Raw genomic sequence first — 18,762 nt, forward strand, 5'->3', positions numbered from 1 at the left:
CCAGTAGGAAACTACCTATCAATGCCCCAGAAACCACCCAAAATACCCAAGCAACCACACACCAACACCCTAGCAACCATCCTCAACACCATAGCTCTGTGGTGGCGAGTTTTGCATGGGCAAGCACCACTCAAATTTCTTCAGAATATCTAGTTATAACACAGCTTATTTACTGGGGGGCACATTCCACACAGAACACATGTGATTTTAACATTTGTAACCAGTGTGCTGGTTCTAATGTGCCTGTTTTTTTCCACTGTTGTTTTGCCCTTGAGCAAAGCGATGAACTCGCATGATTTACTCCAGGGGTGCCTGACTGCAACGAATCTGTATCTCCTGGCCTAAACCCATGACCTCAGCACGACAACCTTTCAAAAGAGCAAAGACCACCCAAATGACCTTCCACTAATAAAAATAAAGGTTAAAGAGTCATATGGGCCTGTTTCGACAAGAAAAATACACCCCGTGACACTTAACAGACTAACAGGACAGATGAGTGCCAGCAAGAGCAAGCAAAGGACCTGAGGGATATCAGGTAAAAGCGGCCAGCCTGATTTCACAATCAGCTCACCATCTGCATGTTGCTCGTCTATCACGCTCTGAAAGATAAGATTTCTAATATTGTGTGTGTTTGGTTTCTCCTTTTACAAAGAGAACAAGCCCGTTCTGCACCCCCCCCCCCAATTCGTTCTTTCAGAGTGGTCTCCACAGAGTGGTCTCCACAGAGTGCTCTCAGTTTCCTGAACACAATGCTGCTCAGGTCTGGCTTGGATTTAAAAGATTAATAGCCCTCTGTCGTGAGAGAAATGCAATCGTCTGAGTTTCCTGTGACAGCAGGGGGAACATACAAAAAAATTATCAGTGTGAAAACCAGGGAAAAACTAAAGAGAGAAACTATTGTCCATGGTAACAAACGCAGCTGATGAGGACTGATTGCTATTGCTACTCTCTCAAGTTTGCCTGTCAATCAAAGCTAGTGACATCAATGGGGCAAATTTGAATGACAAAACGAAAAGTCACGAGCTGCAGCATTTCGCTTGTCATCAGGGTTAGCGAATATGTCGACGTGAAAAGGAAGGGAGGGGAGAAGTTTTCTGAATTCAGGTTTTGCTGAGAAGATGGCGTCTCTGCCCTTCAATTATAACACAAAGACTTACCACCGAATGCCTGCTTCACAATCCCCATTTCAATATGCGGCACAAGTCTGTCACTCGTGAGAGAGATGGAGAACAGAATGGGGCTGCCGTTTCAAGACACGTCGTAAGTGACACTCAATGGAAAAACTTCATGGCTTGTCTCTGCTCCATCAGAGTGGATCAATCAAGCGCCCCCCCAATAACCAGCAGCTGTCAGCTCGCAGGAAACATCAATCAAACATCATTTATAAATTAATATGGTAATTAATCTGTTAAAAAAAAGAATGTAAGAGTTTGGTCAAGTCATGTGGAACCAATCAAAAGTATACTTTTAATATGCAATTGCAACCATATGTCATGGTAAACTGAATTCACTCTTTCAATCTTTGAGAACTTGAAGGATTCCAAGATCAAAAAGGCCTTAAAAGAAATCACTGGTCCAACATCTAGAGGAATTGATCTAAATGTGTATGTTAAATGTTTGATGTGCAGTGAATTTGAACCTAGAGTTGGGGCCAAAGAAAGAGAGAGTACATTCTGAACAGCTGTTCTCACTACACAGTCTCTTCCCAGAAGAAATTTCACTTCGGTCTCCCGGATTCTGGTCTTCCACTCTTTCTCTCTCTCTCACTCTCTATCAGACAGAGGACCTGAAAGTTTTCTCCTCACAATTGAAAACTGACTACTTCAACATGGCTCCTTTCAGCCTGATTCTTCCATCTACTACACCCCTTCCACCATGACTAGAGGGAGAGGAGAAAAGCAGGTGGCAAGAAGAGCAAGAGAGGGAGGGAAGGAAGGAAGGAGAGTGAGATATCCCTGCAGGCTCTCGTCAGTTCCAGGCCATTAGCTCTCCCTCACTGGGACTTTGTTTATAGGCAGACATAAATAGAATTCTCCTCCTTTATCTCAAGCGCCATCCTGTGCCACTGATGAGGAATGGGGCTTCAGACCAGGAGCCTCTCAGTGAAGCATTCAAGAGAAAGAGCTATGATCTAACAGCCAAGAGATTTTAGTGTGATAAAATCACTTACTCACCTTATCTGTTCAAAGTTATTTCCAAAACTGGAATTACAGGGTTTTGTTGTCATGACAATTTAGTTGTAATATTGTATACCACTTTGCACAGATATGGTTAGCAAGCGATTTTACCAAACTAAAATCATGTTATTATTGTTACATGAATAACACAAACAATGTTTACATCTTGTGGCTACACATTGGAAACTATGTGTATTATAGTGTTTATGGACTGGCTCTTTCTTCACTGGTCTACAAGCGTGATTTTATTTTATTTATTTATTTATTTATTTATTTTAAATATGAGTGATGAGTCAAAATTATTTTTGTGGAAATCAACATAGTCACAAATGCTGTCAATTAATCTTAGCTTGTATTGAATCCAAAATTATCCTTAAAGTATTCATGAAAAAGTGTAAAGCTAGCGGTACACTAACTGACTCTAAACAACTCAATAATGGTTGAGAACTGTTGTTGCTAAAAAGACTGACTTTTGGAAACTACAAATGAAAATAGTTGGAAAACTGGTTAGTGTGACCGTAACTTAAAAGAACTTGAAGCTAGAATTGGTTCGTTCTAATGGTTTGTTTCAATAAACCATAAAAAAAAAAAGGTTATATTTTATTTTTTTTATTTATTTTTTTTTTTTGCAGTAAAACAAATATTTTGTTGAATATTTAAGTGCATAGCACTACCACTGACAATGTCAGATTCATTTTAGTGTATCAATGCACTTGAACAATTTTGCTTCCATGAACAGTTCAAAAACCGATTCATCAATTCATCATCACATTCATCATCATGTAGTAAAACAAGTATTTCATTATCATTGCCATTTACTGCTATGCTTTTGAATCGGTTTTATAAGTTGTCAAATATTGCTTTCTCATGGTCTCAACATGTCAACCACTTCATGGTTTCAGATCGGCCAAATGACTAAAAGAACTTTAAATTAGCATTCGTTCACAAATTGGATGTCACTACTAAAATATTGATTTCTTTAATGATTGTATTGCCAAAATAATAAATGTCAAATGCCAAACCATTTCCATTAAAAATGTTAAGGGAAGTTGACACCCATATCTGGAAACAGGGATAAAATACAAACTAATAAATATTGAAAAAATCATGCATATAAAAATGAAAGGAGAGAAAAATGAAGTGCCATCTTCCATTTACATTTCTGCACATTATTGGAAAACAGGCACCAAGGGAGTGTGTGCATGTTTGGTGAAAAAGCACATAGCAATGCTCCAACACACACTCATATTCCTCAGAGATACACACACATACACACTGCTCCAGCTACACTTCCACAGATACTGCCCAAAGCAGGATCTGATTGGCTGAGACAGGCTGACAGCTGGACAGATGTTCCAGAGGAGGCACACATGGGAGCTTTAGAACATGTGCGCTATGTTTTCAGCATATCTGCATTCTGACTCCATGAACAGGAGAGCTGTCACAGCCGGTCTCGCAGACGGATCCCATGGAATCAGTGCGGAGCCGCATGAGCGAGGGACAGGATGAGCTAACAGAACTCCACAACACATCCAAACCTTCTAAATTGTCATACAATATAGAGCAGCCATGTGGTTTTTAATGCTACATTGTTTTTTAGTAACTTAAACACAAATCAGATGATATGATGGCTCACTAACGAGCCCCGTTTTCATTTCAACATCTAATTTGTTTATTGATGGAACTGCAGTAGAATCATCCCTGGAGATCTTAAAGAAGGAAATTAAAGCAATGAACTATGAACCGTCAGATGGTTCTGACTGATATTTATCAAGAATTAAGCCATATCCTTTAACCATTACCAATCAATATAACAAATAACTTGTGCATGCAAAGTAACGTAAATGCAAGACAGATAACAGACCAGCAAACATGCCCAACAAAACATAGTAACCCATCACCAGTTCAAAGTTCTGGAAGTGTGTTTCTATGCCTAACTAGAAATTTACTCAAACAGTATGCCACATAATAATATTTCCAGCAGTAAGCACTAAAGAATCTGTTTTTCGGCATCATTGCAGTGGCTCAAATTCCAATTAAGGTGTTTCCAAGCCCAAAAGGAATAAAAACTGAAATGTCAAATTAAAAGCAAAAGGTCCCTGATTTTTAAATCAGAATCTAATTTGGGCTTTGAGGCTCTCGGGAAGCTCAAAATTAATTTTCATCCCAACCTGGAGAAGCAATAGGAAAGTCTTCAAAGTCGAAGAGATAATTAGCCGCACACGAATTACGCCTGAAACTCGGCGCAAGCTAAAAGAACATCAATGACTTTCTCCAGGAAAAGGCAGCGTCTTAATTGGGGTCAGACACAGATGGTAACATAAAAAATGCAGACACACGCAATCATGCATACAGAAGAGGTAGCAAACATGGGATTTTATGAACAATAAAAGCTCTTTTGAAAAGGCTCTCGTCTACCTTCTCAGCAAGTGAAGTCGGCAGATAAAACACTCTGCTTTTGGCTAAACATATCTGCCAAACCTCTTATTTCCCTTAAGCAGTGCAAGCAATTCATTATTCCGTGGAGGATCAGCAGTTTCACCAACTTAATCAGAATGTTAATAAAACTAAGAGTCTACCAAAAGAACACAACAAATGGGCCAATAAGCAAAGAGCAGGCATCCTATCACCATGTCCTTGTCACTACAAGGCTGTTGTCATATCAAGGTCCAAAGTTTGAATGGAAGATGTATGCTCAGGGTTTTTAGATAGAGCAGTAACTGATCAACACTGCAGGACAGATAACACAACAACAGAGAAAAATAGCTTTTTCTGCATTCTAAACCTTTTTCACAATTTCTCAGTGAAATTCGGGGCTTTGAGGCTTTTCACACTTTAATTGAAAAGGACATTGGTCAGAGTAGACATTTGCCAATTTTCAATAATAAAAGGTATACCGGTGACAATTAACATGCACAATATTGTAATGGTTAGCACTTCAAAATACTGTGAAAATTTCTAGATAACCCATTAACCAAATTGTTTAGATTTTTTTGAATGCACTGTAGCATTTCCATCAATAAATCAACATTCCCAACACTATAACTCTTACAATAATAGACATACCAAATTACTAGGAAAGTGTAAAATTCATGTTTCTCTTTCAATTAAACTTTTCCCTCAAAATGTTACCATTGTTGTTACTTGTTCATTTGCAATGAAAATAAACCGTAATAAATTAGATAAATGCAAAATAGAAGCATTGGACCCATTGACTCTCAGACTTTTAAAAGCCACAATGTCTCTTTGAATCATCATGGTTTGATCTTTGCAAAGTTACTTTCTTTGTGATAGTTTCATTTAAAAAGTACAAATCAAGTAGCTAAATCTTGTAATTAAGAACAATAAAATTTATTCATCTTTTAATCTGTTTTGTAATTCAACCCAATACCGTGATAATACCATTTACCATGATAAATGCTTCAGCAATTATTATATGAAAATTTGATACCATCAGAGATGTGACTATGGGGGCATTTACACGCTCCAATAGAATGCAACAATCTGGTTCCAGAAGTAAAAATCCCATTCATTTTTTCTATTGAGGAACTGATTATTAACAATAATTTATCAGCCTTTACAGACAGACCTACCATAAGAGGTTGTTAATTGTTATTTGCTTCTGCTAAAGCCATCAGTCCACCTCATTTCAACTGTGTTTAATAGAAGAATTCCTGGTGATGAACTGCACCTTCCATGATCCTGGGGGCGAAAGATCCACCAATCAGAGAATTGCGGCTAACAAACGCAGCAAAAGAGCAGTGCAGTGACTGCCCACTTTCATGACACAATGCAAATGATGCTATCAAATAGGTCACCCAATAATCTCAAACTACTTATACTTGTATATATAAATTAATATTTTTCAGTATACTTTAAATATATTGCTTCGATACTTAAATCAATAGTTTTATATTTTCCCTTGGTTTTTTTTTTATTCGATTATATCATTCACATTGCTTAATGGGATTCATTACCTCATTAAAGAAGTTAGGTACACAGTCTTGTATCTTTTTGTCCAATTTTTGTAATGTTGTGATTCACCTTGGAGCTGGTTGGTTTAGTTCATGGCTTAGAATTATTTTATGAAGTACCTTATGAAATCCCTATGAATGGGAATAATACTTCCGGAAGCAAGCCAGCTGAAAAAGTGAATGGGCACTGTTACGCTCTTTACATTGTGCAAAAGGTACCTAAATGGGCAACCAAGGTTAAATGCATCTGATGCCTAACTTCACCCCTCCACCCCCTTCAATTTATAGTTTACTTAACTATAAAGTGCCAAGAGCCCAGGAAAACTATTAAATAAATGAAATTAAAAAAATAAAAAAAAAAACAGAAGGACAATAGAGAACTTGGAGAGTGGTAATGAGACACAACGACACAATGTGAAAAATAATTTAATCCACATTTCCCCCCAAGCACCACAGCTTAAGGAGTCTGGAGCGTGCATGCTACCCACTATTCCACAGCTCTGACCAACCACTCAGAATTGATGCAATTCTGGAAATATTTTGATTAGTCTCGAAGCAAACAGGCGGTCAGTGAATGTACAGCTTCTCATACGCCTTCCCAATGAAATAAATGAAAGTGCCATTAGGCAGGTTTCACAGGATGAGAGTTGACTCATAATTATACATGACATCTTTGCGAGATAAAAGTGATTACTATGGATGAAGGGTTCGGGGCGGGGGGGGGGGGGGGGTATAAGAATTGCTTAGCAACCAGTCATTATCCCCCAGAGGAGAGCGAGGTGACTGTCCATCCATCTACCCCCCTCCCTTCCCTAACCATCCAAATACAAACAGTGATAAAGAATGGCGCAATCGCTCTTGACACACAAATAGGTTAACACAATAAAGCTGCCTATGCCCAGCTCACTTGAGGGACGAAAGCAATTCCAGCAGCAGGCAGGACGTAATAAAGGAGGAGCGTTGGGTGAAAAGTGTGTGCGTGTATGTGTCCAGTCTTCGTCCCTGGCTCCTGTGCTCGAGTGGAGGAAGGCATGCAGAAAAGTAGACGCCCGAGGGCCTAATATCACTGTTGGTTTAGAACCTTTTGACAAGAGCAATAACACTGGCAGAGGATGGCAGAAACTTCAGCCTACAGCAGCAGAGAGCTGTACAGCAATAATGGCGTTACATTATGCTGTGTGCGCGTCGCTGTTCGCCACTGTCTCTAAACAATAATATTAATGTGGGCAAAAAAGCCCACTGAAGTGGAACAAACTTATCGAAGGGCTGTTTGGGCACAAGATATTGTATTCCAACCCATTAATGGCATTGACAATTCCACGTCTAGGCCTGATAAAACGTGATACAAATCTCCCGAGTTTTATTACAGCCCGTTGCATTCCCAGCACACAGCGTGAAGCCGAAGGCGGGGGTGTGGGATTGCTAATCGCACACGGCCGAGGCTGGAGGCATTGTTTCCTGCTGTCGGTGGAAATTTCATTACCTCCCGACAACACTACAAGAGTTGACTAACAGCCTCTACAGAAACACAACCTGTACTGACAGATTGAGGTGTGTAGGTGTTTGTGAGGCAATCCAAGTCATTGGCAATGACACTAGTGTTTATTGTGACTACCTTGATTTAAATAAACCCACTTTGTGTCCTCTGAATGTGCAAAAGGGGAGCATAAACATTGTCCTTTAACTTTCCTCTTCGGACACAGTTAAGAGCGTAATTAAATATGTTAAACTTTGAACCGCACTGCATGACAAAACCCATTTTCCTTGGCAGTAAACTAAACAGGATTTGTAAACAGGTCACAGTCTATGGCTCTCACTACATTTTAATAGCTTTAATACATTGGAACAGGGCACACAAGCACGCAATTTTTTCCCCACTTTAAAGGCTGCCCTTTGCAACGTTAAAAATTAAGACTCAGGTGTACAGAGGGAGTATGATATTAGTCACTCTCTCTTCCAATCTCGCTTGTAAATAAGAGTTAAAAAACAAAAAAAAAAAAAAAATCTACTTTTTTTATTGTACCACCACAAAATAATTTTGTACATAGTAATACAACGGTTAGTTTTTCACAGCCCATTTGCTTTATGTGTATCTTTCAATAGCACTAAGTAAAGAGGATATACTATTGGAAAGGTGACCAATTGACAGACGGATAATTGAGCTTTGACTTCCAGCATATCCTGTCTTACCCTCCTGAGGGATTTCTAGAACTTTCCACTCCATGAGAGCATCAGCCACTCTGTTTTGTGCTACAGTAACACCATATCTTATGCATGTGTCATGTTCTATCAGTGAGGTTCTTTTGTTCAAACAATAAAACCATTCTTTATAATAACAGGGTTGGCAGTTTAGGGGTCGACAGGAGTGTGATAGTGATCCAAGGTAAGCTACAGAGCCATGAGGAGGCATAAGACTTGTGTGAATGCAGGGAGCAAGTCAAAAATCAACAGAGGACAGACAAACAGGCCGTTTGTCTCTTAAGAGAATAATTTACCCAAAAAATTAAAACCCTACCTTTACCTACATTTACTCACCCTCATGTCATTCCAAACCCATATGACCATCCACACTAATCCGGTTTTGTTTAAAAACTCTGTTCTCAGTTTCCTAACATCATTGTTTTCCAAAGTATGTGGTAGGGCAGTGCAATATGAACAAAACAAAAAAAGAATCACGATTTTTTGATAGATATTGCAATTGTAATTGGAAATTTGACAATTCGTACATTTACATTCAAAAATTTCAGTATTCAAAAACACACTGCAGGATGGAAAAAATGTATTTTGCATAAGTAACAGATGATGGTGTCAGTTAATTCTTTATGCTTGTTTGTTTTTCTTTATTCACTTTCCCGATTTCTGTTCTCTCTGGTGCCTTTTTTGAGCACTGCATTCAATTTAGAGAGATCTTGTCAGTGTGCAAAGTGCAAACGATGTGCATCAATCAGAATATTGAATTAAACATTGCTTCTGAGAAAACAAAATACAATCAAATTGCAACTTGCTGCCATAAAATAAATAAATAAATAAATAAATAAATAATAATAAAAAAAACACATGCTTAGGTCTCGATTTTACTGTGATTGCAAATTATTGCGCAGCCCTTGTATGTAAGAGGCGTTTTCGACGAATGCATACTGTGTACGAAAGGCATAAACACAGCAAATGTAAAAAGTGTTTTCAAATGAAAAAATGTATTTGTGTGGATGTGGCCTTATTTTCTGCCACTGAACACACAAAAGATCAATTTTAGCCTAAATGTTTACGCAACTATTCCATTCAATGAAGGCATTTAGTTTGCAGGGCTATCAAGTTCCAAAAAGTACATAAAAGCACCATAAATGTGGTCCATATGACTAGTGGATTACATTCCAAGTCCTCAGAAGCCATGCATAAGAAACTGACCCAAATTTAAGACGTTATTCACAAATAATCTTCCTCTTCCGTAGCTCTCAGATGCTCTTAGAACTGGTTTTGAGTACCTAGCCACTATAAGGTTTCACTGTATGCAAAAAAACAGCATGAATATTCTTTAAATTTTTGTGTTCCACCGGAAAAAATTCATACAGTTTTGGAACATGAGGGTGAGTAAATGATGACCAGTTTTATTTTTGGCTGAAGTAACCCTTTAAGAAATGGGCAAAAAATCATGCAATCTTTGGATTGAAGCGCTGGATTCATTACAGCATGTCACAAAGATGATATGAACCGTGGGAGGGTGTGGGAGTCAGGCATTGCCCAAATCGGTTGCAAAAATGGGGTAAAGAACAAAGACTTCAGCAAAAGCATAAAACAGGGCTGCTCTGAAAGCATTTCAGTGAATTATACTGGCTGAGACACAATAGTGAAGGGAGTACAAAGTCAGTAACTGAAAACAAGAAGTAGTAACTCATTGAAACTGAACTGTTCCTTTTACAAGAGGGAACAGGATGCACTATGAATTCTCTAGAAAAGTTCTTTTAAAACACACTCCCGTAATTTGCAATGATTAATGCCCAGGCAAACTTTTCAGTCCTTTAAGAACAGCTTGCAGGGCCACTTTCCCAGCATTCCCCACTGCGACAAACAGGAAATCAATCTGCCCAGGAGGCCGATTACACGGCCATTTGTTTTTTAAAGAACAACAATTTGCCCTTTGAAGGAGCTCTGTGGTCCGTTTACAAACAGTGGCACTGACATGATCCCTGTTCGCTAGTACGATTAGTTATGAAACAGAGAGGACGTCTTTTCGAAGGCTCAGAAGCAGAGATGAATTCATACACCATTTAATCTGCCCTACTTCTAATGCACAAAGGGCCATTAAATGATAAACGTGTCCACAGGTATCTCCTTCACCCTGAAGAATTTAAAAACAACTCCTTCAAAAGCTCAAAGAGTTAGAAGGGACTTTGAACTGTTTCAGGATAAGCCATAAAAGAGGCAACTTGTGTTAAAGGGATAGTTCACCAAAAATGAAAATTCAGTCATCATTTATTCACCCTAATGTTGTTCCAAACTTGTATGACAGACTCTCTTCTGTGAAACAGGAGTGGTCACACACACCCTTGCACGTTGAAATTCCATTGGTGAAATACAGTCATCTCAATGGGAATCTGCACGATCGTGAATTTCTTTGAACTTCTTTGAACTCTGACAGGCAAAATTGCCACGTTGACCAACAGGAAGTTGCATTTGTATATGTTTTTGTTTGATGTCACACCTCCTCTCATCCACAGTTAAACTGCGTTTTCCTCCTTCGAAATGGATACTTTCAAAAAAAGCTCTCCATAGCTGCATACTTTGGAAAACTAATGATGTTAAGAAATTGAAAATTGAGTTTTCAAACTTAAATGGATTAGTGTAGACATGGCCTTAGTCTCAGCCACCATTCACATTCATTGCATCTTTTGTCCATACAATGAGAGTGAATGGTGACTGAAGCTGTAGTTCTGACCTCCTTTTGTGGTCCATGGAGAAAAGCATGTATTTTGGGTTTGGAACAAAGAGTGTGTGTAAATTACAGAATTTTCCTTTTTGGGAATCTATCTTCACTCAGCCAATGAGTAATAAAGAGGAGATTTTTTTTAACGTAACTGGGAAGGCCAAACTATCTGAAAAAAGAAGTTTTTGATTCCAATCTATCAGAAGCGACAAAGAAAGCAAAGAAAATGTTGAGTAAGTTGTGTAATCATCGTCTCCTTGAAGCTGCTGAGGTGTCAAAGAAGGGAGGACCTTGAAAAGGCTAAATCAACAAACCGCAGCCCGGCGTCTCATCTGGATGAGGATAAAGCTGGCGAAATTGAAACCGCAGCATCGCAAAGGTCAAGTAAACAACAACAACACACGTTATCCTGAAATTCCATTTAGAGTGGCGCATCTTGACACCATTTCCATGCTTGGATTTTCTTTCAGACACTTTTAATCAATTTCACCTACGGAAGCAACACAGACTGAGCCTTTTATCTAGCAACAGGCGAGAAAGGAATGCCATAAAGGAGAAAATCAAACAGTCTCCAACGCAGGTGCTGTGCGTTAACAGATGTTGGGAACATTAGCATTATACAAACGGCTCGGAGTACAGAGTGGGGGAGAGAGGACAGGAATTGTGGATTACCAGGGGCACAGATATAATAGCTCTTCTAGAACAATGGCACCTCCTTAATGCTCAATACTCGCAGGAGGAGCTCTGTAGGAGAGCGGCGAGACAGGAGCTTTCACAATCCATTCAATGCACTTTCACAACTAACAAAGACATTTTTCTTTTGACACTCTTTTCTATTCTATATTTATCAGCAGCAGCAGTAAATTGGTCTATTCATTTTTCAAAGTCCCAGTGATTTCAAAAATGCACAAGATGAAGAAGACTCATTCTGGTGGTGAAGGCGGAAGGAACAAGCAAGTTTAGACACTTTTTTTGTGTGCTAGTGTGTGGACATCAGGGCTGCCATTTTGAACAATACCATGGGTGACAGCTGAATCTGGGACAAGGTCCACATCAGGTCCTCCCTCATCCCCATCTCTAACTTGTGCTTAAAGTCAACTGAACCTCAAAAGACAAAGAGAGCAACCAAGGGTTCAGATGGCAATAGCCTCCTTTACACTGTCATATGTGAAAAACTATTTTAAAGGAATTCAGTTTTGAGGGCGCAGAAGTCCCATGAACAAAAAAGAAAGAAAAACTACAGGGCAAAAACATGTTTACTATGTACATAAATAGGGATGGAATTGTAAGGAATTCAATGCTTTCAGTTCCGATTCCGCTTAACGTTTCCAGTTCCTTAAGTACTTTTGAGCAAAATACTTGGAAATAAGAAAAGCAATTATTTATCGATTTACTGCCAGACATGACAACATAAATGACTTGCAGTTCAGTAAGGTTTTCATTCACAGAACCATCTGATGAGAGTCATTCATTCAGGAGTTATTGCTGTTTGATTTGCACTGTAGATTCAAAAGAACCGGCTCATGAATTGCACCACACTGACTTGCTTTGTTTTGTTCAGCTGATTCAATAGCAGTGTTCCAGTGCAGCTAAATGGTAGCACAGGAATCACTGTCAGAGTATTTTAGCACAGTGTTCCATCCGTATCAGAGGAAGAATGCACATTCAAGAACCGTTAACGGAATTAAAAGTTATGAAAATCATCAGGTTCTGGTATTAAAAACAAAACAAAAAAAAAGGAACAGTTCTGGGTTCCCAACCCAATACATAAATATACTATACTTTAATATTTTTATCATGAGGCAAAACTAGGATATGTGAGAGAGAGAGAGAGAGAGAGAGAGAGAGAGAGAGAGAGAGAGAGATGTTGGTACTTAATGGCCCACTGTTTGGACACTCCAGAGAGATAAGTTCAAGGACCATGTCCTGCCCCATCCATCCAACTAACTGCTTCACAAACCTCTCAGGAAAAGGAAAGAAGGTAAAATGCAAGAGCACTTGTTTTAGGCCATGTGTCCACTGCTGCTCCAAAAGCTGTGTTACTGTAAAAGCTTATTTATGGTTGAAGAACGGATAAAAGCACTTTGTGTGTCGGTTGGAGTTTTTTCCTCTCTGTTATTGATTTCCAAAGAGAAATATCCTCCTGTTTTCCAGTTATGCTTATGACCAGAAAATCTTACTGGGACAAAAATAGATTAATATAAAGAGCAGGAAATTAAAGTTTTACTAATATAATGATATTCATGAGAGAATCTCTCACTCTCTCCATTTGCTTTAGTTTTAATAAGAGAATGGTTGAGTGATTTCACCTTATGGCTATCCATCAATCAATCCACACATTTATCTCTATATTCAAATGAACAGTGCACGTTTCTTTAATAATATCCTTCCAAAATTAAACTATCCATCAACATCTGCCACTGAAGCAGAAATAGTAAAATGAGTATGAGTTCAACTTCATACCTCTGGAAATTCACTCTTGATTTTATCTCATTAAGATATCTCATTCAATACTGGTGGTGGAGGTTAAATTGCCCCCAAATTGCATTTCTCCATAAAGACGAACTGTATTGCTGACGGTGATGCAATAAAATGAGTTTTTAGATGGCTTTTAGGGCATGACATCTTTCCAAAACATCTTGACAGCAGTTTTCTGTTGTGAATCTCTTCGTAAATAGGCTGCTTCTTCTATGATAAAATACCACACAGTATCTGAGGAAGAGTTTGATTCCATCTCTCAAAACAAATAATCTACCATGCAACCGGCAAAGTTAGATGCAAAAAAAGTCAACATCAACAAGAAACTGACAAAAAGTATTAAATAAGCTAAAGAAAAATGAGAAACTATGGTAAGGCCATTCGGTGACCTAAATATTAAACCATACCATCTTCTCACCAGCTATCTCTCTGACTGCCCCCCATCCCACACCACACACACACACACACACACACACACACACACACACACACTCAGCTCAGTTGAGATTAGCATTATGCTGGAAGCTCTATTTGTTTAGGTGAGATCGAACCACAGAGCTAATACCGGGCCAATTTGCTCAGCGGGTTACGGATGTGCAGCAGGAGTAGGAAATGAGGCAACTCTGGACCCCGGAGGTGAACCTTTCCACTCGTACATCACCAAATGTTTTATTCAATAGAGTGGTGAGCATACTCCTTGACAGGTGCTGTCTCCGTGGGTGGAGGGAGTCGCAGCCCTAAGAGTGAGAGTCTCTGCTGGAGTAATGAGGCTGCCAGGTCCTGAGGAAGGCCACATGCTGGATCTGAGCTAAGAGCCAGAGCCTTAAGCCTCCAGAGTGATGACTTGCAGAGTGGAACGTCCACTGTGGAGCAGGGGGGCCAATCGCATTAGTCAGAGCAGCAGAGAAATAACGGCGGGTGGGGGACTTGGCCTCATGAGACTTAAAATTGTGATGTATTTATTTGGGGAGGGGTTAATTAGATACTTATTAGATACTGGGGTCACCTTTTGTTTAGACCAACTCACCTGTGTTCAAAGCCCAAATAAAACCTAAGCTGTTCTTTAGCCTGTGTCCCTGAAAGACCATTCACTGATTAGATTTCATAGAGACACAACATGCAAAACGTCAGTTCTTGGAAACTGCTTGCTGCTGCAAGTGATACATGGACAAGGAACAGCTGACAGCCGAGCGTTAGGATAATAGCTTTATATGAAAGCCATGGTGACCAACCCCAACATCCATATGGACAAATTGCATATTTGAGCAAAAGGCCAGCCCTACAACTATTTGGTTATTTAGCTGTAGCCTTTATTCAAATTATCTTGCAGTGCACTTATTACAGGTTCAGCCCCCCCTGGATCAACCTGAGGTTAAGTGGCTTGCTCAAGGGCACAATTGTGGTGGTTAATGGATTACCACAGCTGGGGTTCAAACCTTAAACCCTTCACTTATCATCTTAGATCTTCAACCACTAGGCTGCTACCACCATAAAGCAACGACACACACACACACACACACACACACACACACACACACACACACACACACACACACACACACACACACACACACACACACACACACACACACACACACACACACACACACACCTGAAACTAGGATGAGGGGTGCTGGCAAAGACTTTCACACCTTGTATTCAGATTCTCTCGCCTGCCATCATGTTGTAACCAGCTTTTATGCTTTGAGAGCGAGCGTTCATCCTGTCGCCACTGTCAGCGGCTTTAACAGCAGCGCACACTTTAAAACGCCAATATTGCACATCAAATGCGCGTCCTGCGGGCATTCAGCGCCCGACACCTCCATTTTTACAGCACTTCCTTTATTTATTGCAGGTAAAACCGTGAAACAAAGATTGTATATTCGGTCAGGGACCCAAAAGGACGCCCCCGACATCACTTCACAGGATTATATGGAGGCAGTAGCAGTGCATTATTCAAATGAAGCTAATCATTTAAAAAAAAATAATAATAATAATTAAAAAAAAAAACAAACAAACAAAAAAAAAAAATCACCCACAGTGAAAGGCGATCCTGTTGCCTTTCAGTCTGCTTCACAAGTTACGGTCACACAATTTGCATACATTGGATTTTACTAGTTGTAGCCTACTGCACAACTTTCTTATAATTTAACGTTTAAATTTGAACTTTATTATAGTGTCATCCTAAAGATAACAAAACGATTCTTAAAGTGTTTGAAGGAGACCCTCTAGAACAAAGATTTTACAGTACTAACAACAACAACTTCAGTATGATATTTTTGCTGGAAACTCATTTTCGTGAGACTATTGGTTGTAGGCTAGTTTAACACGAAAAGGCGTTAAAACATGTGAAAGTTGGGCAGTACAGTCAGGGAAGTCCTTTTTAAAAGCTGACAAATATACATTTGTTCGCTTTAAGATGTATTACAGATGAAATGATGAATAAGGGAGAGTATTTACCATAAATTGCTCTGTGGTGCTGACTAGATTTCCATGCAGGTTCTTGCCGACGGGACTGGGGGAACGTGCGCAGCGGCCGAGCGAACAGAATGAGGGAAAGAATAAGACAAAAATCAAAAATATCTCATTCTGTTCTCGGGTAAAATGGAAAATGTATAATCCCTGGTAGATTCGACTTATTATAAAAGTTTATTTCCTTTTATCTACGTTTTACGTCCCGCGCGTAAAAATGGTAAAAGTCATCCAAAAAAAGCCTCTTCTGCAGGTTCGTTGGGCACTTTCCCCTTTGTTTTCAATTAAAAGAAGGACTTCCAGATTTCCTTTTATTATTATTATTATTATTATTATTAATCCGATCTGTTTTAGAGACGACTGCGGATCAAAGTGCGGAGCTGTTCCCAAGAAAAAAAAAAAAAAAAAAAAAGAAAAAAAAAAGGAAAATGCCGTGTGCCAATTGCACTCCGTTAACTTCGTTTTGACTACCGTAAATGATTCAGTCGCTCAGGGTTTTTTACACGTTTGCTTACTGGAATAATCTCCGAGTAAGGCTTAGTAGGCAACTGCAGACTTCAGTACAAATAGCTTATTATATACCACAGCTGACACGAATCCGGTAAATAAGTGCTTTGCCAATGAAATAAACTCAGATTCGTATTAATGTCCATAAATCCAGCGAATAGTCTTTGGCGTTTACAATCGAAATGGATAGTTTTCTTCTTGATATATTCTGAAAAGCCCCGGTTGTGTTTAAGGCGATATTCCTTTCATTCCTTTCATAGCAGGTGCAGAAATTTAATATACGCCGGAGAAGAGAAATCACCGTTCACTTCCAGCTGTTCTCTTCATCCCCTTGCTCGGAAACCTTTCGTCGCGATTTCAACTCCGATGCCCGTTGAATTGTTCCGCTGATGGACTCCAAAGGCTACGGTTCATGTTCATATTAACATAAGGCAAGAATGAATTAACTTAAATCAATAAAGTGTCTGTATTCCGCGGCTCTGTGGAAGGCTAATAAGCACTGCACCTCTCCTCTCCGCCGGGCTGCCGAGACTGACAATAACCCGGAACGATGCAGACTCTCACAGCTCCACCGACCGCCCACCAGCCAATCAGCGCAGAGAGGGGATTTAAACATTCCCACGGGTCGGCCAATCATGGGTAATTGAGGGCTGTTACCATGGTGACGCTGTCAGCGTCCAAACGTCATGTTAGAAAGTGCGTTTATTATTTTGCGTCACAGACTGGACGTTGATCTTGTGAAAAAGGGGATGGCTTTAACTTCGACCTCTTACAAACGATGCATTCTATTGCCTTAGAAGTTGGCAAATATGTTTCATAGGCCGAATTGCCCTGCCTATTCGTTAATATTGCTTAAGATGGCTACTGATTAAATTATTAAAAAATACCTCGATGACGCAAATGTTAACATCACATACAGAAGGCATCTGTTTGGTTATATTAAAATACTCGAATGATTTTTTTTTTGTTGTTGTTTTTTTTTTTTTGTGCATTTTCCTATACAGGCCTAGCACTGTTTTTAAGAACTTTAATGCATACGGCCATTTCTCACTTTAAAAGGCTACTTTTTAGCCAGTGGGAAATGATCCAGTGTAATATGACATTTGACTCACGCAAACACGTGCGAAATGTCACTCGAGTCATCTGCTTAAGGAATCAACAGATAAAATGCATAACTGGAGCTCAATTGATTACCTATGGCTTGTTCTCAGAGAGATGAGATTGCACGGTTATCAGGTGCTAGGTAGGCGAGTGTGCACAAGAAAACACAAGCCTATGTATTATTAATCCAAGTGTTAGGATAACAGACCATAAAATTCACAACAGCAAAAGCATTCTATTATATTCTATTCTATTTTTCTCATTTAAGCTCCAGGGAATCAGACTGATGTTGAAAATAATTATATGAAGACGCAGAATCCTACAGAAGGATCTACTGGGGAGAAGCTGATGACCTGATGGCCTAAGGAAGGATTCTGACAGCAGACTGCAGCTCTGACTAATGCCTTTCCATGCCTTTCTCATCTGAAATCAACTCAGCAGAATCTCTCACAGCCCTGTCCGCTCAATGTAAAAATCATTAAGTTTAAATAAATAAATAATATTGATATGAGGTTGCAAACTGTGCTTTGAGTTATCGAGAACCTACATAGACCAATAGAAATATTTAAAAACAGGTTATTCTTCTCTACAAACTCTTAGCAGTTATCGACCACATACTGTTTTGTCAGTTAAAATGTTGAAGCAGCGTTGTTGAATATGGGTAGTTGACAAGAAATACTTTTGGGAAGTTGATATGTCTTGTGGTGTTGCATGCCATACTTCATTTAAAAACATTTTAAACAGCATTTTGCTGATTCTTTAATAATTATTATACATATAAATTGAACAACTACATGGCATGTTTGTCTTTTTAAAGCACAACTGGTCACACAACAGGACCCTTTAAAAGGAACTATTAAAGGCAAAAAGGTGAAAGGTAAAAATTGTGAAAAACTTCAAACAGTGATCAGCAGCACCTAAAATAATAATAATAAAAAAACTAAAAAATTTAAAATATTCCTTAATTTTAATGGAATTTGATGTTTGCATCAACTACTCATATACTGACAAACTTATTTTAGACTTGCCTTTATATCTAATGTTTTTAAGTAGGCTATATTATACAGTCTGTTGTTATGGAGGAATAAACTGTTTTAATGAGATTTCTGCTAAGAGAGTGCTTAGTGCTGTA

The 18,762-nt window shown here is 39.0% G+C and overlaps 1 protein-coding gene across 2 annotated transcripts in view; it reads right to left on the bottom strand.

Moving 5' to 3' along the window:
• The window catches only part of LOC127440087 (protein FAM222A-like), a 71,416-nt gene extending 54,373 nt beyond the window's left edge, over positions 1-17,043 (bottom strand). Inside the window, exon 1 of one of the 2 annotated variants that reach the window (XM_051696472.1) lies at positions 16,831-17,043. The gene's annotated coding sequence lies outside the window, so the exon portion shown is untranslated. Of the gene's footprint in view, positions 1-16,010 lie in introns of both variants that reach the window. The other variant, XM_051696471.1, reaches the window with a different exon arrangement.
• Positions 17,044-18,762: the final 1,719 nt, after the last annotated feature.

The sequence above is a fragment of the Myxocyprinus asiaticus genome, chromosome 4 (assembly GCF_019703515.2).
Source record: "Myxocyprinus asiaticus isolate MX2 ecotype Aquarium Trade chromosome 4, UBuf_Myxa_2, whole genome shotgun sequence".
Taxonomy (NCBI): domain Eukaryota; kingdom Metazoa; phylum Chordata; class Actinopteri; order Cypriniformes; family Catostomidae; genus Myxocyprinus; species Myxocyprinus asiaticus.